The sequence below is a fragment of the Rattus rattus genome, chromosome 5, assembly GCF_011064425.1.
Source record: "Rattus rattus isolate New Zealand chromosome 5, Rrattus_CSIRO_v1, whole genome shotgun sequence".
Taxonomy (NCBI): Eukaryota; Metazoa; Chordata; class Mammalia; order Rodentia; family Muridae; genus Rattus; species Rattus rattus.
In genome coordinates, this window is record NC_046158.1 from 125,171,193 (window position 1) to 125,193,477 (window position 22,285).

The 22,285-nt window shown below is 42.6% G+C and overlaps 1 protein-coding gene and 1 pseudogene across 1 annotated transcript in view; one reads left to right on the forward strand and one right to left on the reverse strand.

Annotated features, from left to right (window-relative positions):
* Slc24a3 (solute carrier family 24 member 3) overlaps positions 1-22,285 on the forward strand; it is a 407,093-nt gene that overhangs the window by 311,255 nt on the left and 73,553 nt on the right. The window lies entirely within an intron of this gene.
* LOC116902609 lies at positions 13,915-14,033 on the reverse strand (annotated as a pseudogene).

The window sequence follows — 22,285 nt, forward strand, 5'->3', positions numbered from 1 at the left end:
GGCCTCAACTCCCCAATAAAAAGACATAGGTTAACAAACTGGATATGCAACGAGGACCCTGCATTCTGCTGCCTACAGGAAACACACCTCAGAGACAAAGACAGACACTACCTCAGAGTGAAAGGCTGGGAAACAACTTTCCAGGCAAATGGTCGGAAGAAGCAAGCTGGAGTAGCCATTCTAATATCAAACAAAGTCAATTTTCAACTAAAAGTCATCAAAAAAGATAAGGAAGGACACTTTATATTTATCAAAGGAAAAATCCACCAAGATGAACTCTCAATCCTAAATATCTATGCCCCAAATACAAGGGCACCTACATACGTAAAAGAAACCTTACTAAAGCTCAAAACACATATTGCACCTCACACAATAATAGTAGGAGACTTCAACACCCCACTCTCATCAATGGACAGATCATGGAAACAGAAATTAAACAGAGACGTAGACAGACTAAGAGAAGTCATGAGCCAAATGGACTTAACGGATATTTATAGAACGTTCTACCCTAATGCAAAAGGATATACCTTCTTCTCAGCTCCTCATGGTACTTTCTCCAAAATTGACCATATAATTGGTCAAAAAACGGGCCTCAACAGGTACAGAAAGATAGAAATAATCCCATGCGTGCTATCGGACCACCACGGCCTAAAGCTGGTCTTCAATAACAATAAGGGAAGAATGCCCACATATACGTGGAAATTGAACAATGCTCTACTCAATGATAACCTGGTCAAGGAAGAAATAAAGAAAGAAATTAAAAACTTTTTAGAATTTAATGAAAATGAAGGTACAACATACCCAAACTTATGGGACACAATGAAAGCTGTGCTAAGAGGAAAACTCATAGCGCTGAGTGCCTGCAGAAAGAAACAGGAAAGAGCATATGTCAGCAGCTTGACAGCACACCTAAAAGCTCTAGAACAAAAAGAAGCAAATACACCCAGGAGGAGTAGAAGGCAGGAAATAATCAAACTCAGAGCTGAAATCAACCAAGTAGAAACAAAAAGGACCATAGAAAGAATCAACAGAACCAAAAGTTGGTTCTTTGAGAAAATCAACAAGATAGATAAACCCTTAGCCAAACTAACGAGAGGACACAGAGAGTGTGTCCAAATTAACAAAATCAGAAATGAAAAGGGAGACATAACTACAGATTCAGAGGAAATTCAAAAAATCATCAGATCTTACTATAAAAGCCTATACTCAACAAAACTTGAAAATCTGCAGGAAATGGACAATTTCCTAGACAGATACCAGGTACCGAAGTTAAATCAGGAACAGATAAACCAGTTAAACAACCCCATAACTCCTAAGGAAATAGAAGCAGTCATTAAAGGTCTCCCAACCAAAAAGAGCCCAGGTCAGACGGGTTTAGTGCAGAATTCTATCAGACCTTCATAGAAGACCTCATACCAATATTATTCAAACTATTCCACAAAATTGAAACAGATGGAGCACTACCGAACTCCTTCTATGAAGCCACAATTACTCTTATACCTAAACCACACAAAGACCCAACAAAGAAAGAGAACTTCAGACCAATTTCCCTTATGAACATCGACGCCAAAATACTCAACAAAATTCTGGCAAACCAATCCAAGAGCACATCAAAACAATCATCCACCATGATCAAGTGAGGCTTCATCAGGCATGCAGGGATGGTTTAATATCTGGAAAACCATCAACGTGATCCATTATATAAACAAACTGAAAGAACAAAACCACATGATCATTTCATTAGATGCTGAAAGCATTTGACAAAATTCAACACCCCTTCATGATAAAAGTCCTGGAAAGAATAGGAATCCAAGGCCCACACCTAAACATAGTAAAAGCCATATACAGCAAACCAGTGGCTAACATTAAACTAAATGGAGAGAAACTTGAAGCAATCCACTAAAATCAGGGACTAGACAAGGCTGCCACTCTCTCCCTACTTATTCAATATAGTTCTTGAAGTTCTAGCCAGAGCAATCAGACAACAAAAAAGGAGGTCAAGGGGATACAGATCGGAAAGAAGAAGTCAAAATATCACTATTTGCAGATGATATGATAGTATATTTAAGTGATCCCAAAAGTTACACCAGAGAACTACTAAAGCTGATAAACAACTTCAGCAAAGTGGCTGGGTATAAAATTAACTCAAATAAATCAGTAGCCTTCCTCTACACAAAAGAGAAACAAGCCGAGAAAGAAATTAGGGAAACAACACCCTTCATAATAGACCCAAATAATATAAAGTACCTCGGTGTGACTTTAACCAAGCAAGTAAAAGATTTGTACAACAAGAACTTCAAGACTCTGAGGAAAGAAATTGAAGAAGACCTCAGAAGATGGAAAGATCTCCCATGCTCATGGATTGGCAGGATTAATATAGTAAAAATGGCCATTTTACCAAAAGCGATCTACAGATTCAATGCAATCCCCATCAAAATACCAATCCAATTCTTCAAAGAGTTAGACAGAACAATTTGCAAATTCATCTGGAATAACAAAAAACCCAGGATAGCTAAAACTATCCTCAACAATAAAAAGGACTTCAGGGGAATCGTTATCCCTGAACTCAAGCAGTATTACAGAGCAATAGTGATAAAAACTGCATGGTATTGGTACAGAGACAGACAGATAGACCAATGGAATAGAATTGAAGACCCAGAAATGAACCCACACACCTATGGTCACTTGATTTTTGACAAAGGAGCCCAAACCATCCAATGGAAAAAAGATAGCATTTTCAGCAAATGGTGCTGGTTCAACTGGAGGTCAACATGTAGAAGAATGCAGATCGATCCATGCTTATCACCCTGTACAAAGCTTAAGTCCAAGTGGATCAAGGACATCCACATCAAACCAGACACACTCAAACTAATAGAAGAAAAACTAGGGAAGCATCTGGAACACATGGGCACTGGAAAAAATTTCCTGAACAAAACACCAATGGCTTATGCTCTAAGATCAAGAATCGACAAATGGGATCTCATAAAACTACAAAGCTTCTGTAAGGCAAAGGACACTGTGGTTAGGACAAAACGGCAACCAACAGATTGGGAAAAGATCTTTACCAATCCTACAACAGATAGAGGCCTTATATCCAAAATATACAAAGAACTCAAAAAGTTAGACCACAGGGAGACAAATAACCCTATTAAAAAATGGGGTTCAGAGTTAAACAAAGAATTCACAGCTGAGGAATGCCGAATGGCTGAGAAACACCTAAAGAAATGTTCAACATCTTTAGTCATCAGGAAATGCAAATCAAAACAACCCTGAGATTTCACCTCACACCAGTGAGAATGGCTAAGATCAAAAACTCAGGTGACAGCAAATGCTGGCGAGGATGCGGAGAAAGAGGAACACTCCTCCATTGTTGGTGGGGTTGCAGACTGGTACAACCATTCTGGAAATCAGTCTGGAGGTTTCTCAGAAAATTGGACATTGAACTGCCTGAGGATCCAGCTATACCTCTCTTGGGCATATACCCAAAAGATGCCCCAACATATAAAAAAAGACACGTGCTCCACTATGTTCATCAGCCTTATTTATAATAGCCAGAAGCTGGAAAGAACCCAGATGCCCTTCAACAGAGGAATGGATACAGAAAATGTGGTACATCTACACAATGGAATATTACTCAGCTATCAAAAACAACTTGAGTTTATGAAATTTGTGAGGCAAATGGTTGGAACTGGAAAATATCATCCTGAGTGAGCTAACCCAATCACAGAAAGACATACATGGTATGCACTCACTGATAAGTGGCTATTAGCCCAAATGCTTGAATTACCCTAGATGCCTAGAACAAATGAAACTCAAGACGGATGATCAAAATGTGAATGCTTCACTCCTTCTTTAAAAGGGGAACAAGAATACCCTTGGCAGGGAAGAGAGAGGCAAAGATTAAAACAGAGACTGAAGGAACACCCATTCAGAGCCTGCCCCACATGTGGCCCATACATATAGAGCCACCCAATTAGACAAGATGGATGAAGCAAAGAAGTGCAGACCGACAGGAGCCGGATGTAGATCGATCCTGAGAGACACAGCCAGAATACAGCAAATACAGAGGCGAATGCCAGCAGCAAACCACTGAACTGAGAACGGGACCCCGTTGAAGGAATCAGAGAATGAACTGGAAGAGCTTGAAGGGCTTGAGACCCCATATGTACAACAATGCCAAGCAACCAGAGCTTCCAGGGACTAAGCCACTACCTAAAGACTATACATGGACTGACCCTGGACTCTGACCTCATAGGTAGCAATGAATATCCTAGTAAGAGCACCAGTGGAAGGGGAAGCCCTGGGTCCTGCTAAGACTGAACCCCCAGTGAACTAGACTGTCGGGGAGGCGGCAATGGGGGGGAGGGGGGAGGGAACACCCATAAGGAAGGGGGGGGGAGGGAAGGGGATGTTTGCCTGGAAACCGGGAAAGGGAATAACACTCGAAATGTACATAAGAAATACTCAAGTTAATTAAAAAAAAAAATCGAATTCTTTGAGCATTCAAGTTTCACTTCCAGTGCTCATAACCACATTTGATCAGTGGCTACCGTATTAGACAGCACAGCGTAAACAATGTCAGCTTTACAAAATGTTCCACAGTACAACGGAATCACACACATTATCTTGGGTTTTCCAGTGGTGGGTAAAAAAGGACCTACCTAGAATGATTGGGAATTGCATCCTATAATTCAGTCCACTGCATTGTGTTACACAAACTATGCAGTTGTTAGGGAAGGAAAATGAGCAGATGATCAAGTATAGCTCCCACGGGTAGACTTCAAACTCAGTGAATGAGCTCTGAAGTATCATGTGTCTGTTGCTATGTAACAAACTGCTCCAAGATTCCATGACATCAAAGAACCACAATATCATTTTGCTTATAATTTCATGGGTGAGAGATCTGACCTCAACTCTGGGTATGATACATCTGATCTGGGATGTTGCTGTCGGGGTTTACTGAAATACCTCGATGCCTCCGTTTCTCCAACAGGCTAACTCAAGACTGTTCACGTGGTGGTAAAAATGGCCCCAGGGGAAAACTAAAACAAAGACTCAAAACCGGTACCCACTAGTCTGTTGCATCCTATGTCTGTCTCGAAGTAAGGAATATCAGATTTGAGAGATGCATAAAAAGTAGATTCATCTAGAGCAGTGGTTCTCCACCTTCCTAATGCTGAGACCGTTTAATACAGTTCCTCATGCTATAGTGACCCCAACTATGAGATTGTCTTTGTTCCTACTTTAAAACTATAATTTTGTTACTGTTGCGAATCATAATATGTAAATGTCTCATATGCAGGATGTCTGCTATGTGACCCTCACAGGTTAAGAACCACTGTTTTTGATGGTACAAGCGTGAAGGGATCTTGTATTATTTCAGCAATCTACTCAATAGAGCCAGGTCATATGCTTCAGGATTGTAAATTAAATTACGATGTTTGTCCCCCATCTGGATTTCTCAAAGAAGAAATATTCATCAGTGACTTCCTTTGTAGTGAGATGTCATTATATACCCTGTTACTTGATGAGACAATATTAACAGTATGCTCATGTCATATTTTAACTTCATCCAGTTATTACCAATCCCACAGAACACCATCAGTCACTGGGGAAATTCATAGGATCTGAATTTACTAAGAAAGTCCTCATTTACAATCCGTCTTAGGTCAGTCCCACCTGTCAGCCCTTTTCTACTGGATGAGGTTGCAGCTGTCAGTAACAGCTGCAACAATAACACTAAAGTCTCTATACTTTCATTCCTTATGGGAGCCAATGTGAACACAAATGACACACTATGTCATTTATCCCCTAAGGAGTATATTTATTCAGGAACAGCTGGCCAAGAGTGAATGCAAGTGTGGAACTTCCCAAAATACACATCTTCTCTACACAATCCCAATTGCCACCTCATCCCCACCAAGATTTTCAATGTAGCACACTCTCTTACAGCATTTGAAATCATTCTAAATTTCATTTTCTTTCTATTCATTGGTAAGAGTCATTTTTTAAAATGTTCCTCCTGATTTGTACAGCTGACCACAACTTTGCAGAATACCTTTGAATTTATCTTAGTAATTAGCATACTTCGGTGTTACTCGGATTTGTAAAGTGTTGATTTTCAGATAGTGATAGTCACCAAGGCCAATTCCCATGTATCAGGACTAAGGAAGAAAATGACACGCCAGGCTCCAGAGCAAGCAAGGACTTGAACTCAGTGTGGTCATGTCAGTCCCAAAGGAGGCGAATTGTTCTGTTTCAGTGGAGAAGTGCCTATTTTTATTCCATTTTCATAGTAAGTGACCCCCAAATTGGACATTGATTTGGACAGATTCAAACCCATCTTTATAATACCTGCAACTCATTTCAATAGCAATTGGATATTTCTTAGTCCCATCCTTTGGGGTCTAAGTAGGTCTTCTTGAGAACACACAAGCTTAAATAATTAGTCTCACTCCTAAACCTTCATTCCTGTGTTAGCATGCTGCGTATACCACAACAGTATTTATGTGAAATTACTGCGCCTCCTGAGGATTTTTGTCCATCAAATGCCAGAGCAAACAATGAATAGTGTAGGAAGAAAACTAGTGTTCAGAGTCTAAGTCCCCTCGTCCTGCTGAGAAAGCACTGAGCACTTCAGATGCTATCAATATGACCATTTGACCAGCCATCCCCTTCTCAGTGTAAACGTGTACCGTTACAGAGAGCCAGTTAAAAAGTTCCCATAGACCGTCTTGGAGGTGTGATTGAACAAGAACAAGGTCCCTTCAACTTCTGTTGAAAACTCTTCCATATGGTTTTATGAACTGGTGTGAAATGCCTGGCCTCGCAGAGGGCTGCAGGTTAAGCCCATCAGGGTATAGCATATCAAACATCCTTATCTAAAAACAAGAATGAGTTGTATCCGAGAGGCTTCTGAATACAAGACACGTAGGCAAGATCTAGCAAAACAAAAGGCTAACTTAGGGATTTGTGATATCCATAGATGCCCCTACCATCTGGATAGACTTACCTAAATTCTTCTATGCCGTGTCATAATTAATTACACAGAGAACCTTTCCACTCACCATTTCTTACCATTTTAGCAATTCTATGTTTGTTATTACTGTTGTTTCTAGATGTTCTCTCTAATGTATTTTCCTACTACCATCATATCTCCTGCATTGAACAATTGGGATTTTATGAAAGAGAAAAGTCCTTTGATTCGTTCCATCACTCAATGGCCTGAGACAATTTTTGTCCATTGTCTATTTAGGACCCCTGCCTACTTACCCCTTTTATGGACATAAAAATGCATTAAGCCTTTTGTTTACCTGTAGCATGGGGATGCAGGAAAAGGCACAGGTTGGAAAACTGGTAAATATTTTAGAAGTCAAGAGAAATAACAAAACAAACCCAAAAACAACTGACATATTAGGCAAAGAACGAAAGAATGTGACAAGTCTGACCAAGATTACTTCAGTGTCCTACTTTATTAGTTAGTGGATCTGGAAGCAACACAGTGGCTTCCCTTGATGAATGTTCACTAAATAATTCATGAACAAGGTGGGAAAATGGGAAACCTCCCATGCTCCTTCCTTCCCCACTGGACTCCATAACAAGATGTGGACCAGACCTCTTCTGAGAGAACCTCAAAAAATCACTAGAAACATAACCCTATGTGGGCAGGAGGCCAAAGAGAAGCACAGTGTGGGAGGTAAGAAATTCTGCCACACTTAAGGCACCAAATTCTGTTCTCCAGCTAGAACCATGCTAAATTGGAATGGAATGCACAATCATGGCTTCTCCCGTAAGAAGGAAAAGAGGCTAGGACATCCTGAATTGGCTGTTGAAAGCTGTGTAGGGATTTTTTTTTCTGTCTTGCCTGACACAGAGCACTGATGAAGAAAGATACCAGCATGGTACAGGTGCTTGAGGACCTCTGAGAACAGTGGCAAGCCCTGTCATGGTCCACAATACCAGAGATTTTATTATCTCTGAAATGAATACTAGGGATGGCAGTCTCCAAATTGTGTGTGTGTGTGTGTGTGTGTGTGTGTGTGTGTTTATGCGTATATGTGTGTGTTTATGCATATATATATGTGTATATGCATATAATAACAATTAATGATAAAAGGCCATGAATTTGAAAGAGAGCAAGGATGGATGTATGGAAAGGCTTGAATGGGAGAAAACAGAAGGGAGAAATGATGTAATTGTATTATAATCTCAAAAAATAAGAAACGTAGTCATTTTCAAAAGAATTCAAAATGACCCTTATCCAGGTACTAAGAATGCAAAAGTCAACAAAGGCAACAAAAACAAGACTCTGTGTGTGTGTGTGTGTGTGTGTGTGTGTGTGAGAGAGAGAGAGAGAGAGAGAGAGAGAGAGAGAGAGAGAGAGAGAGAGTGTTTCCCTGAGGGAATCAATAGGAAGTTGTCCTAAGCAGAACAGAGGCACTTGAGATTGTGGGAATAAAGGACAAAAAGGAAAAAGAGACCTGGGGGCACCTGCCTGTAATCCCAGCTCCTGGGGAGACTGGGGCAGGAGGGTGGCGAGTTCCTCATCTCTGCTACAGAACAAGTTCAAGGTGCATGAATTTAGTGGGGCACTGTCTCGAAACAAAAAGTTTAAAAACAGGGTTTGGAATATAGTTGAATGTGTGTTGTCTAACCTGTTTGAGGTCCCAGGTTCAATCCTAGTGCCGTACAAAACGGAAAAGAATAAAGAAAATACAAGAAACATCTAAAATATCAAGTGCACCAATATCTGCATTTTAGAGAAATCAAAGGAAGAATTTGAATAATGTTTAAATTGCTTTCCAATTTGAGGAAGTATGTATATAAATTAGGGGAGTTTTAATAACTAATGGGTATATAACTAATCATATCAGGGACTGATCAATGCTAGGGCACTTGACTAGCATTGAAAGGCCCTGAGTTTGAACTGCAGCAATGAAAAGTAAATTAACTGAGGGTCCGGCGCAGTTATTCATGCATGAAAGACAAGCGCTCTACCAACTCAACCGCATACCAGCACAAGTATCTGTTAGACGATTATTACTGTAATTTTCATAGTGTGGTTCAGATCAATAGCTGATAGGGGCTTGCTCCCCAGTTATCTGCACTATTGGAAAGTTGGTGACTCTTTAACTGGGATCCTGCTCAGAGGAAGTGAAGTCATCATATCCCTTGATGTATCTGAAAAGTGATGTTGAGACCTCGGTCCCTCCTGTTCTCTCTGCTCTCAGCTTATCAAGAGCTGAGCCGCTTCCTCCTATCGTCCCTCCCACTATGATGAATTGCTTCATCAGAGGTCCAAAGAAAGGGGGATAGTGACCATAGACTGGACCTCTAGTCCCGTGAGCCAGAAACGAAGCTCTCTTTCCGGCTAACTCTCCTCTGGTAGAGGAGAGGACTGTGATAGGAAGGTGAGCTGACACAGACAAAGACTGAGTTTGCTGAGGTTGTATACAATGTGACATACTCTATGAGGACTGACAACTTTGGCATCGGCGTTTCAGTTATTAAATTTGTAATTATCAAATGTTTCTTTACTCTGTGTTTTATATGAAAATGTGTCAAAATCCAAATACGTTTAGAGTTCTGCAGAATAAAATAAAAATGAAGCTAATTATGAAATAAAAACTTAAAATCTCCTTGCCCCATCTACTGTGAGAACGAAGACCATTCTCAGCAATGAGACCGTCGACATTCCAGAAAATGTCGCCATCACTCTGAAGGGGCGCACAGTCATGGTGAAGGGCCGCAGGGCAACTCTGAGGAGGGACTTCAATCACATCAGTGTAGAGCTGAGTCTTCTTGGAAAGAAAAAGAAAAGGCTCCATGTGGACAAATGGTGGAACTGGCCACTGTCAGAACCATCTGCAGTCATGTTCAGAACATGGTCAAGGGTGTTACGCTGGGCTTTCATTACAAGATGACGTCTGTGGATGCTCCCTTCCCCGTCAATGTCATTATTCAGGAGAATGGGTCTTTGGTTGAAATCCGAAATTTCTTGGGTGAAAAATACATTCGCAGGGTTTGGGTGAGGGCAGGTGTTGCCTGTTCTGTCTCTCAAGCCCATGAGGATGAATTAATCCTTGAAGGAAAGATACTGAAGTTGGTTCAAATTCAGCAGCTCTGATTCAGCAAGCCACAACAGTGAAAAACAAAGATATCAGAACTGTGAAGCAGACTGATGAATGAGACCTCAGTTTCCTAGCTCCAGAAACAAGATCCTGATCACAAGTACAATGTGGGCTCTTTGGGGACAATAAAAGACTTACATTTTGAAGAAAAAAAAAACATAAAATAAAGACTCTTTCAAGCAGTGGGCAAAGAGTGACTCATCATACACAGGGGTTCCATGAGCCTGCTGGTGGATTATTTCTCACAGAGTCTTGTAGATTAGAAAGGAGAGGGATAGGATATTCAAAGGACTAAAAGAAACTACCAACCAGGAGTGGTCTACAACAAAACTCTCCTTCAAAAATGAAGAATGTAATGACTTTCCCAGATAAGGCCGAGAGTTCGTTAGCATCAGACCTGCCAACAGGTGCTAAGAGAGGCCCCTAAAGTTGAACTGAGTAAGCTAGACAGCACCACGAGGGCCAGCAAAGACATGAAGCTGCACATGCAGACATATGTCCCCATAACATTCTAATGTCAGTACACACCCATTAACCCGGGCAAATCACTTTTTGAGAACATCCTGGGATAAGATGAATTAGAAATTACTGATAAATGGTAACAGACGTTTCTGTGTAACCAAAGAGCCACTTCGCCATAGCTTACACAAGGTTCTATTCTGTATGTTAGAGTTACACAGCTGGGGCTGGAGGAGACGATCAGGGCTTACATATCAGACAAAGCTGGAAAACAGGACAAAGGCGGCTTGTGATGTAGAATGTTCTTGTTCCATACATGAGTATCAGCAAGATATGTGGTGAATAGGAACCAGTGAAATATTCCTCATGCCCTACCATATTTGATTTCCATCATTTAAATGACTGGAGAATCTGGTAGAAAATATAAATGTCCAGAAACCTCGGGTTCTCTGCCACTTACAATGGCCAGGTAACCTGGGTTCTGAAAAAGGCTCTGATGACAAAAAAAAAAATGAGTAACAAGTCAGGATCAAAGAGAGACCATTCAAGAAATTTAAAAGCAAAGATTCTAATTCTACATTAGAACCTGGACATTGGGAAAATATGTTCTCTCCAAAAGCAGGGTGTCCTTTCCTCAACCAGGAGCACAACACGCCCTTTCTTAACTTGGCTTGGTAATGTATAAAACCCAATTTTCTTATTTAGCACAGTTGTCATAGCTCTCACATAAATTCCACTATTCCAAAGGATTTTAAGTGTCAAGCTAGGCTACAGTAAAGGGACTGACTATCCACTGGTCAACCAGAGAGGCATGGTCCAAGGAAAATGTAACTTCCACATCCAGAGCAGCAGTAAGGGAGAATTCTCCATAGAAGTGTTTTTGAACAGCGTCATAGAAGTCCATTCTGGCCCCCGAGCTGCCCAGGCTCGAATGTGTGGAAGCAACATGCTCTCTACCCAGAATGAAGCCAATTATGTGAACCACCCCATCATTATGTAGAACATAATTGGCATGGCCCTGTCAGTGTGTATGTGTGTGTGGCATGCAGATACCAGTGACTCAAAGTAGTGAGAGTGATGATTCAAAATGTTGTTTTGACAAAGTCTCCCAGGGACGTAGGCGTCATAGAAGATGTAAAATAAAGCCAAGACATCTGCTTTCAATTTGTAGAATGATAATGCTTCCCTCTCTCACCTTCCCTTGATCAGAAAGAACAGAAGGAAGGAGATGTGCTGGAAGCAGCATTCTGTGTGACTTGGTGTTGGTACTGTATGTATAAAGGGAGATAATGTAAATTATGGAGACTGATATTTTAATTTTTTATTGGTTCTTTGTGAATTTTACATCATGTACCCCAATCCCACTCATCTCCCCCTCCCCTCATACCTACACTCTACCCTTGCAACCCCACCCCCAACAGAAAAAATATACTGTGGGGGATATAATAATAATAAATATATATATATATATATATATATATATATATATATCCTTTTGTCCACACATCTTTGCTTGCAAATGCTTGGGAAATGCTCATTGCAATGACTCCTTTGACCTCTGTCTTCTGGCACTCTATCAATACTAGAACCATACTGGGACTCCTCTTGGATATCCTGTTGTTGCCCTCTGTCATGGAGACCCTGTAGCTTTGGATCTGTAGGACCAGCCCCTTCACATACTCCAGCAGTTCACCGATGGGGTAGATGTTAGAGTGAGCCAAATCAAAGCCCTGGATCTGGGATGAGAGGTATCTGAGCTGGTCAGCCTGACTGCTCTCCACTCTCATGCCTTCAGGGACAGGTCACCCATGTCCCTATTACCAAGGCCAGCTCTATCCTGTTGCCTAAGTGAAGTACATGGCCTCTATTCCTGAGTATTGCAGCTGGTGAGAGGCATGATCAGTTCTCCCACTCTCATGACTCTGGGGCCAGCTCTCCTTCCTGCCATAGATGGCAAGGGACGGAGGAGGGGAGGGAGGGAAGGGATCTCTCTCTCATCCAGGCCACTGCCCAGTAGACAAGAGGAGGTGCAGCTCTCCCACACCCATGCCCTCAGGACTGGCTCACCCACAACCCCCACATCCAGGGCCAGCTCTACTGTGTTGCTAAGACAAAGAGCAGGCCTGCTCTCTTGAGTGCTGCAGCAGGTGAGGGGCAGGGCCAGCTCTCCCGCTCTTATGACCTCAGGGCCACCTCCCTTGCCTGCTATATGTGGCAAGGGGTAAAAGAATATCATCTCTTCCCTTGTCCATGTCACTGTACAGCAGGCAAGTGGTGGGGACAGCTCTCCCATGTCCCTGCCACAGAGCCAGTTCTGTTGTGCTGCCCTGGTGAGGTACAGGGCTCACTCTCCCAAGTGCTGCAGCTGGTGAAGGGCAGGGCCAGCTTCCCTGCTTTCATGACCCAGTTCTCCCATGTGCCACAGATGGTAAGGGACAAGGAGGGAGGAGAGTATCTCTCCCTCATCCAGATTACCAAAAGAGAGATGAATGGTAGGGCCAGATCTCCTAAACATGTATCCTCAAGACCAACCTACCCACAACTTCCCCCACTGTGCAGCACCCACTCTCCCAAGTGCTGTAGCTGGCTAGGGGTGGGATCAGCTCTCCTATGAGGCCCAGTTGAGGGGTACAGCCAGTTCTGCCCAGCCCTCAGACATTAACATGGGTGGCAGCCCAGACCAGGGATATCCACCTGGCCTTTAGTGGTAGCAGACCCCTGTCGCTAGAGGCCCACTGGACCCAGACATGACCCCAGAGGCAGCCCAGTCCAAGACCCCCACCAGGGTCCCAGGCGGCCTCACCGGTAGTCACATCAGGCTGTATCTCATTGCCCTCACGTCTCCACATCTGCCTCTCTTCATTGTGCCCACATTCTCCTGTTTCTCCTTCATCTCTCTACCACTTATTTGCTCCTCTTAGTGGCACCTGGGCTCTTTGAGGGTCTGGGGTTGTCGCAGGAATGGTCTCAGGTGTGCTATTCCCTGCTAGTGTATTACGGCACTGGGAAGGGGTCATCTTGAACATAGTCTGCCACTCATCCCACTCATCCCCCTCAGGCCTGTGTGGTGCCTGACTGGTGGTCATCACAAGCTAGCTCCCTGTCCAGGCCACAAGGCACTGGTCTGGTGGTCATCTCAGGCTCACTCCTTGCATAGCCTGCCCATGTGTCCCCATGAGAGGGTTGTCTGTCTCTGGCTCACTCCTGCTTGGGGCCTTAGGTCCCAGATAGTGTTCTTCTATTATCTGGCCTGCCCCTGGTCCTGGGAGCCATTGGGGCCTGCCCAGTGCCAGACTGGTGGTCATCTCAAGCTCACTTTTTGGGGCATGTTAGGCTACGAATCCTTCAGCTGTCCCTAGGTCAGAACACTGGGTATAGATACAGCCTCTCTCCTCTCAGCACATGTGACCCAGCATCCCCACCTATAATGCCTCTGGGAACAGTGAAACTTTCTTTTAATTTTTGCAAGTGTCTGTCACTCTCCTGTAATTACTAAGCTGCTCCACGCACAGTGCAGGGACTTCCCAGTCACACTTTGGTCTCATGAGTCAACATTACGGTATATTTTAAGACCAAGCAGGAGCGCCACACTTTTGTAAATCTGAGGCACTGATGCTGCGGTATCACGGAAGAACATGACCCGAATCCAAGCTCAAGTTTCCTTGAAGGTTAGTGAGGGAAAATACAAATGTTACAAACTTGGGTTTTGTGCACAGAGGGATTTGGGGGCCATTATGCCAAATGAAATATGCCAGATATGGTAGGATAAATATTGTTATATTTCTACTTACATGGGGTACTTGGGCAGTCAAGGTTAGAGACAGAGGGTAATGATGGTTGTCAGGACATTGGACTAGTGGGGAGCGGGGAATTCTAGTTAAGCAGATGATAATAATGGCACGATAGTTACTGCCGGCAAACATTTTTATAAGAAAAGGCCACCCACAAAAGCACAAGCTGAATGGATGTAGTATATTTGATATTAACTGCAGCATGATTCATAAAAGCTAAGTTACAGAACCAACCTAGGTGTCCATCAATGGAGGAACAGATAAAGAAACTGTTATATGTGTACACAATGGAGTTCTTGTCCCCCATAAAGAAGAATGGAGTGATGTCCCTGGCAGGAAAGTGGGTGGAACTGATGGTAATCACATTAAGTAATCAAATTAGTCTCAGAAAGACAAGTGTGCATTTTCATATGCCTACTATGTTTTATTTTGTGATTCCCAGATTTTTATAGACATCTATAGAGCCAGATATGCATATACCGCATGAAAGTAGAAATGAAGCTAACTAGGAGAACAGGAGAGGGTGGGGCATGAAAGGGGGCTCGGCCTGTGAGAGAACATACTCAAGAATGCAAGATATGTGTGTATAAAGAAGTATAAAGTAAATTTAAAAGGAAAATGTGTGTATCCATGTGTGTATGTTCTGTGTATATAAATACACATCTATTATTTGGTTACAACAGCAATTAAAATGGTTAAGACAGTAAAACATATATTCTGATTTTTAAAGATCATTTTGTTTTCAATTATGCACAAGTGTATGGGTCTGTGTGTGGGTTTGTGCAGGTGAATGCAGGTTTCCCGTGGATGCCAGAGGCATCAGATTCCTTGGAGCTAAAGTTATGTGTTTGTGAGCTGCCCAGCATGAGTCTAGGGACTGAATTCAGGTCCTTTGCAAAAGCAATATGCACTCTTAACTGCTGAGCCATCTCGCCAACCTTTATCCTAATATTTCTTTAAGCTTTTGAAAGCGTTCCTCCAGACTTTGGCAAATGTGGCTTTTAGTATCCCCTCTCGGCTATGGGACTTGGAGAAGCTGCCAGTCCCTCTTTGGAAAGTGAGATAGCCCCGAGTACCTACCAGGGCTGTGGGAACAATTACAGCATACAGTAGACCCATTAAAAACACAGCATACCCTGTACACAGCCTCAAGTGTAGGGCTTCAGTGCCCCCACTGACCATTAGGACTGCAGGACATTTTAATTCCAGAACTTAGAACATCTGTCAGTTTGGGGCTGGCAGAGGCCGACAGCAGCTGATCCCTGGTGTGACTTCCACAGCAGGACAGGTGTGGGACTTTCCCTTTGCCTCTGCACACATTACCAAAAGCTTAATCAGTTCAAACAACCCAAGTTGATGTTCTCACAGTTTTAGAAGTCAAACAAGATATTGGAATGGCTGAGTTCCTTCTGGAAGCATCAAAGGGACACTGCCTTTCTCAGCTCCCAAGGGCTGCCTATGTTCCTTGAGCATGGTCCCTTCCTTGTGTCACCTGAGCCTCTCACCACCATCACAACACCTCCTGCCACTCCCTCAGCCTCTCATTTTTCCTCCTTATAAGGACCCTTGTGGGTATTTAGGGACTTCGACAAAATGCTTCTCATCGTGAAACAAACACATCCTCAGCTTCTGGGATCAGGAGCTTAACTGACTGCAGCAGACACCTTCCCCCTTAGGAGACCATCATACAGACCTTGCTTGTCACCACTGAGCTCTGTGGCAGGGATAAGGGGCAATCATGTTGTAGGTTCCGCATCCTTGCTAATAGGTCTAGTGTGGTGACCCATCTTAGACAATCCTTCACAAAACACACATCATTGTCTGCACCTTCTTGGACCCTGCTTACTAACTGAGCCTTGCTGTCTGCCTGCCTTGCACAAGATTATCTGCCCAGTGGGGTGTAATTGCTTATTAAGTAGGGATATGCTTTCCATTTAGTTGGGTGGGGTGGGAAGGAATTTTTAACTGTTTAGAACAGTAGTTCTCAAGCTTTCTAAGGCTGCCACCCTTTAGAACAGTTCCTTGTGCTGTGGTGACCTCTAACCATAAAGTTATTTTTGTTCCTGTTTTATAACTGTAATTTTGCTACTGTTATGGATCGTAATATAAACATCTGTGTTTCCCAATGGTCTTAGGTGATCCCTATGAAAAGGTCATTCAATCCACTGGTTGAGAACCTCTCTGGTTTAGAGCATTGGCTTCTCTGTCATTCAGCTAGCTCTGGTCTGGGCCATAAAATTCCAGCCGGTTACTGTAATCTGCATTGCCCCCATCTGTAAAGTAGAGACTACAGCATTTATTCACTGCACCGGTCAGTTAGGGCCAGCAGAACAAAGGACCACAGGTGTGAGGCTGACCCAGCAGAAAGCTTGGGTTTGGTCTAGTTCAGTATGGTATGGTTTGGTATGGTTTGCTGTGGTTTCTTTTTTTCCCCTCACAGTTCGAACGCTGGAAAGCTGGGTCACGGTGTTGAGGCAGTCGTTCCTTCTCGGGTCTTTCTCCTAGGTATAGCAATAGCCATCATATCTAGGCATCTTTGCCAAGTCTCCTTTTGGATATTTTTGTATACCAAGCTCCATTTTTTCCAAAGATGCCAGTCCTTTTTTGTTTTTAAGATTTATTTTATTTATATGAGTACTCTATAACTATCTTCAGACACATCAGAAGAGGGCACCAGATCCCATTACAGATGGTTGTGAGAGCCACCATGTGGTTGCTGGGAATTGAACGCAGGACCACTGGAAGAGCAGTCGGTGCCCTTAACTGCTGAGCCCTCTTTCCAGCCCCCTGATGCCAGTCTTTGAGTTGGGGACTGTCCATTTCTTATTTCAAGACCTTCTCTCCAAATACAGTTACCCTGTTAGGTAAGACCACACTCCTCTCAGTTTTGAGGAGATACACTTTAGCTAAACAGCAAGTATGTATCTCAGAAGAGCTGCATGAGAATTCAATTAGGAAAAGCTTGCAGGAAAACATCCTTAGAAAGTGCCTGGCATTCAAATTCATTAAATGCTTCTGCGGCTGCTGCTCTTGCTGCTGCTGCTGCGACTCTTCTTTTTAAAGGAAGTTGTCCAACAGATTCTCTATCTGCTATAAAAGACTTTGTGTGTTTACAAAGGAGAGAAAAGGCTTCCTGTACCTTCGCTTCCTTTCAGGCTGCCTCCTCAGTACTTGGTTTTCCAGGCATAGCCACTCGTGAAGGCTGAGGTGTGACAGTCAAAGGAGAAGCATTTCAGTTCCTTGCTCTATGGCAGTGTTTATACGCTGTTTAAAGGGAGGCTGCCTCTCTCTCTCTGAAATGCTTCTTATCAAGGCATTCTGGAGTCAAGTTTCCATTTTGGCAATCTGGGTTTTGATTTTCCTAGGACCCTTTTGATAAGCTTAGCTTCTCCCCCACAACTCCTGGAAGCCAGAATTCTGTTTGTTGAAAACTCAAGAAAAAAAGAGATGCATTTACTCATTTCAGTTGCCCAGCTGGTACCAGAAATTCTGTCTGGGAGACTCCAGACCTCTTACAGGGAAACAGGGTATTTTTAAAAATTTGGATCTAAAGCAACCTAATAGTGTCCATGAAAACATTTATTCCACCCTGAGCAGCCATATGTCTCTGCATTTACCAACTTTTGTTACAATTTTGTAATAATTCCTGGTTAAAGCTGGCAGCAGCATTGTCTATGGCTATAAACAAAAATAGTTAAAAAGCCATTTGGACCCCTGACAGTTTCACTAAACAACAGTAGTAACTTCATTCTTGAGGCTGGGGTTTTGATGGATTTTACAATGCCAGGCTTCTCCTCTGAATAGTAAGTCATAGACCAGGAAGGAGTTCGTGGGTTCCCACCCATGCCTGCTGAACTACCAACTACTGAGGAGGGATCCTGGGGAAAGGGAGGTCATTGTCTTCAGTTGCATATCCATGGAAGAAAGATCCCATCAGGCTCCAGACGCCAATGGTGGTTCCAAGTATATCAACATGCAGAGGTTCCCGGTTTAACCCAATGAATAAAATAAAATAAAAGAAAAAGAAAAAGAAAGGAAATAGATGGGGGGATGAGGGAGAGGCTGGAGGAGTCGCTATAATCAGAATACGCTTCATTCAAGTATGAAATTGTCAACAAATTCAATAAAAGTTTCTTAAAAGATTTATTCCACAATGTTAATAGCATTTTGCCCAAACTGCTGTCATCCGAACTGTCCATTGGCCAGTAAATCAGCAAACAAATGGAATGTGGCTCAGCAATAAGAGGAAACAAATCATCGTCACAAAGCTCAGCATAGAGGAAGGTCAAGGACGCAGAGTGAACGAAGCAGACGGGGAAGTCTGAACACTGTGTAATCGCACTTGTGTGACGTCCTTGGAGAGTGAGTCTGCTCTGTGGGGCTAGAAATCAGGGTCATGGCTATATCAATATAGATGTTCTCTATATGTTGGGGGTATAAATATACCGATATGCTACATTTTTTATGACTCATTAAGTTACAGATTTTACGAGGGTATATTTTGTAGCCTAGAAGCTGAACTTCGAAACTTCTGCTGAAAAGTCAATTACTGAATAAAAGAGCATTCAACTAAAATAGAAGAAAATTTCTCTTCCACTGGTCGCAGGGTGAGGTTTAGTAAGGCTCTGACTTTTCACACTGGGACATGTGTCCTGTCTCCCAGACACAGCCTACATCTAACTCACGAATGCTGTGAAATGTCCTACTTTGAAGAGTTCCTCTTTTCTTCTGAAGTAATTCACTGTTGCTTCTCACAGGGGACATTTACCACCCATACCTGTAAGCGCTTTGAAACAACAGCATGTCACAGAGTGGATTGATCCACCATCACCTAAGAGGCAGGGAAGGCATTCCATAGTGACCTGAAGAGCTTAATGAACTTCTAGAGGACAGAAAAGAGATGTGGCTCTGTTGACCAGGGACCCAGAAATTACCAATCCAGAGCTCTTACAGAAAAATGTTCAAGAGGAGAAAGGAGACATGAGACAAGATTTTTAGACACACTCATAGAGCATTAAGCATGGACTAAGATAGGGGTATGATATATTGAGACTGTTGTTAGAAAAGAAGGAATTGGGTTAATTAACTGGAGGATTATTACTGGGCCATGGGTATCTCTTGTTGTATAAATGACCACACAAAACTTAGTAGTATAAAACAAGAGTGATTTAACTCAACTCAATGAGTCTATCGTTCCAAACTGTAGACATAGCATAGCAAGATAATGATACCTATTCCATACTGTCCGGCAACTCTATCAAAAATCTCAGCATATTAGGGGGATGACAACAATGTTAGGATCCAGTGACACTCATCTGGAGTGCCTACAGGTGGCCTTCTCTTGTGACTTAGATCATCTCACATCGAGGTTGCTCTGGATATCAGATGGCAGCTTAGGACTCTGAGACTGCCTGAGAAGAATAGGCAGTTGTTGTATTCTCTCCTCAAAAGTGTAAATTGTGGGGTTGGGGATTTAGCTCAGTGGTAGAGCGCTTGCCTAGGAAGCGCAAGGCCCTGGGTTCGGTCCCCAGCTCCGAAAAAAAGAAAAGGAAAAAAAAAAAGTGTAAATTGTACCACATCTGACAAACTCTATTAGTCAAAAAGTCACCTTTTCCATAGCATAGATTAGTCAGTCAGTCCTTCCCCATATCAACACACTAGTGACTTTCCCAAGACAGAACCACCAGAAAATCATTTTAGGCAGATAAAGGTGTTCCCAGGAAAGTGGTTGACTGAGTCTGAGGGTTCTCTGGACCTTTCTGATGCCCGAGGTTATAAAGAGCCTCTTGATCAGGAGAAAAAGACCACCTCCCCTCCTATTTTAAATTTACGGGCTCTGTGTCTGCTGTGTCTGCCAAATACTGAGTGTGTACTCTTAACATAAAGCTCATCAGTCTGAATACTCTAGGAAGCTTCACAGAGCCAGCAACCAGCCTCACTGTTGAAGGGATCTGGGCAGGTAGTCTGTCCATGCCCAAAGCCAAGGCAGGCAACCTTCCGCTGCTGTTCTCTGTACATTCATACCTATAGAAATGCTTTCCGAGACTGGCAGACATTTGAGGATCCTTCCCCAAAGGAGGGCCAAGATGGAGAAGCAGAACAGCTGTCCACAAAGTAACCAAAGATAATTCTGGTGATAGAAAATTTTTAACATTTTAATTAGTGTCTTCAGAGAGCTCCACAAAGGTATCGAAGCCATAAAATAAGAAGCGGATGTTATTTTTAATTTCTACAGAGACCATGGAGAGTATAAATGAGACTTTTAAAATATAAAAAAAAATGTTGGCAATGCAAAAGTCAATTTAATTATACATAAGAGAATTTTAAAAGTAGGAAGTGGAGACTAAGAATGTGACTAAAAATGTAGACGTTTTGGTTGGTATACATGAAGCCCTGGGTTCAGATCTAAAACTGGACATGGTGGTGCATGTCTGCAATCCTAGCACTCAGGGATTAGAGCTAGAAAACTCAGAGGTTCAAAGTTATCCTCAGCAACATGGCCAGTGCGAGGCCACTGCGTGCTGCATGAGACACGGTCTTAATAAATAAATAGAAGGTGGAGTAAGAGGAGAACAGAAAGATGGTGATCTAAACATCCTCATCCTAACTTCTGTGGAAGCAAGAGATGTTCCAGAAAGTACTGTGGGAACAGTATGGCTAAACAAGGAAGGAACAAAGGAATGTGACTACAGTTCCTCTCATTTGGTGACCGTCATCCCTGTTGTCTGTCTGTACCCTGAAATCTGGAGTTTACTGTGCTTCTGGGCTATGTTGTGACATGTTGCACATCCTGCCACTCTGTGGAAAATATAAGGGATTAATGTGATCTTTCAGAGTGGAGCAGTGGAAGGTCACGTGAGTAGCCTAAGGATGTGTCTGTTCGGGATAGGAGACCTTGCAGGAGTGGTGGCTTCTGCTATGAGAGAAGATGCACTAGCCATTCATAGTGATAGAAGCCGGGACTTCTCTGGCAGTTGCTACAGGGAAGTCAACACTCCTGGTGATTGTTTTGGTAACCACTGAATCATGCACAATACATACATGAGATGTCATTACCCAAGCATCTTCTGAGGGAGAGTTTAGTGTAAAAAGGTAAAAGATCTTCTCTTTTTAAACAATTGTTATACTGAACATCTGACTCACTATGATAGTGTCACCTGCTAGGGTACTAACTACCATTTTGTCATCCCTGATCTTGATGACATGGAAGATGGCACAGGTCATGGTCCAGGGCATGTGCGCATTCATAAGAAGTGTGTCTATGCACCAATTTGAACAAGTGATTGTTCACAAAGAAACCTATCCTATGAACCTTCACAAAGCCAGCAACCCGCCTAACTCCTGAAGGAATCTATTCTGTATGTAGTTTGTACACATGCAAGCCAAGGCAGAGAAGTTCTCATTTTACTATACTGAGTACATGCATATGTACTGTGTGTGTGTGTGTGTGTGTGTGTGTGTGTGTGTGTGTGTGTGTATTACACACACCACTGCCATTGTAACTATTGGTAAGGTCCACTACAATGCCAAGTAGGTAGTGCAGGAGGGAGTGTCTCCTGTGAGAAAAAAAAAAGGAAAAAGCTACAAAAGATTATGAGAGAGAGAGAGAGAGAGAGAGAGAGAGAGAGAGAGAGAGAGAGAGATATTACAGGATAATGGAATGTGAAATAGAAGCAGAATCATCAAATATATAGAAGGTTTAGTAACCATCACAGACAAATATTACATGTATAAGGGTGTAATATAACTTACCCAAGTCTTTATTTCTCATGGTGGAACTCAACAGATTGCTGAAGGGGCTTAATCAGGAGTCTTTAAGAGCTTTTGATCTGGCATTATATAAACTAGAACTAAAAGATCTCAAAATGAAAATAATTACAAGTGTATATATAGTTCTGGGCCACT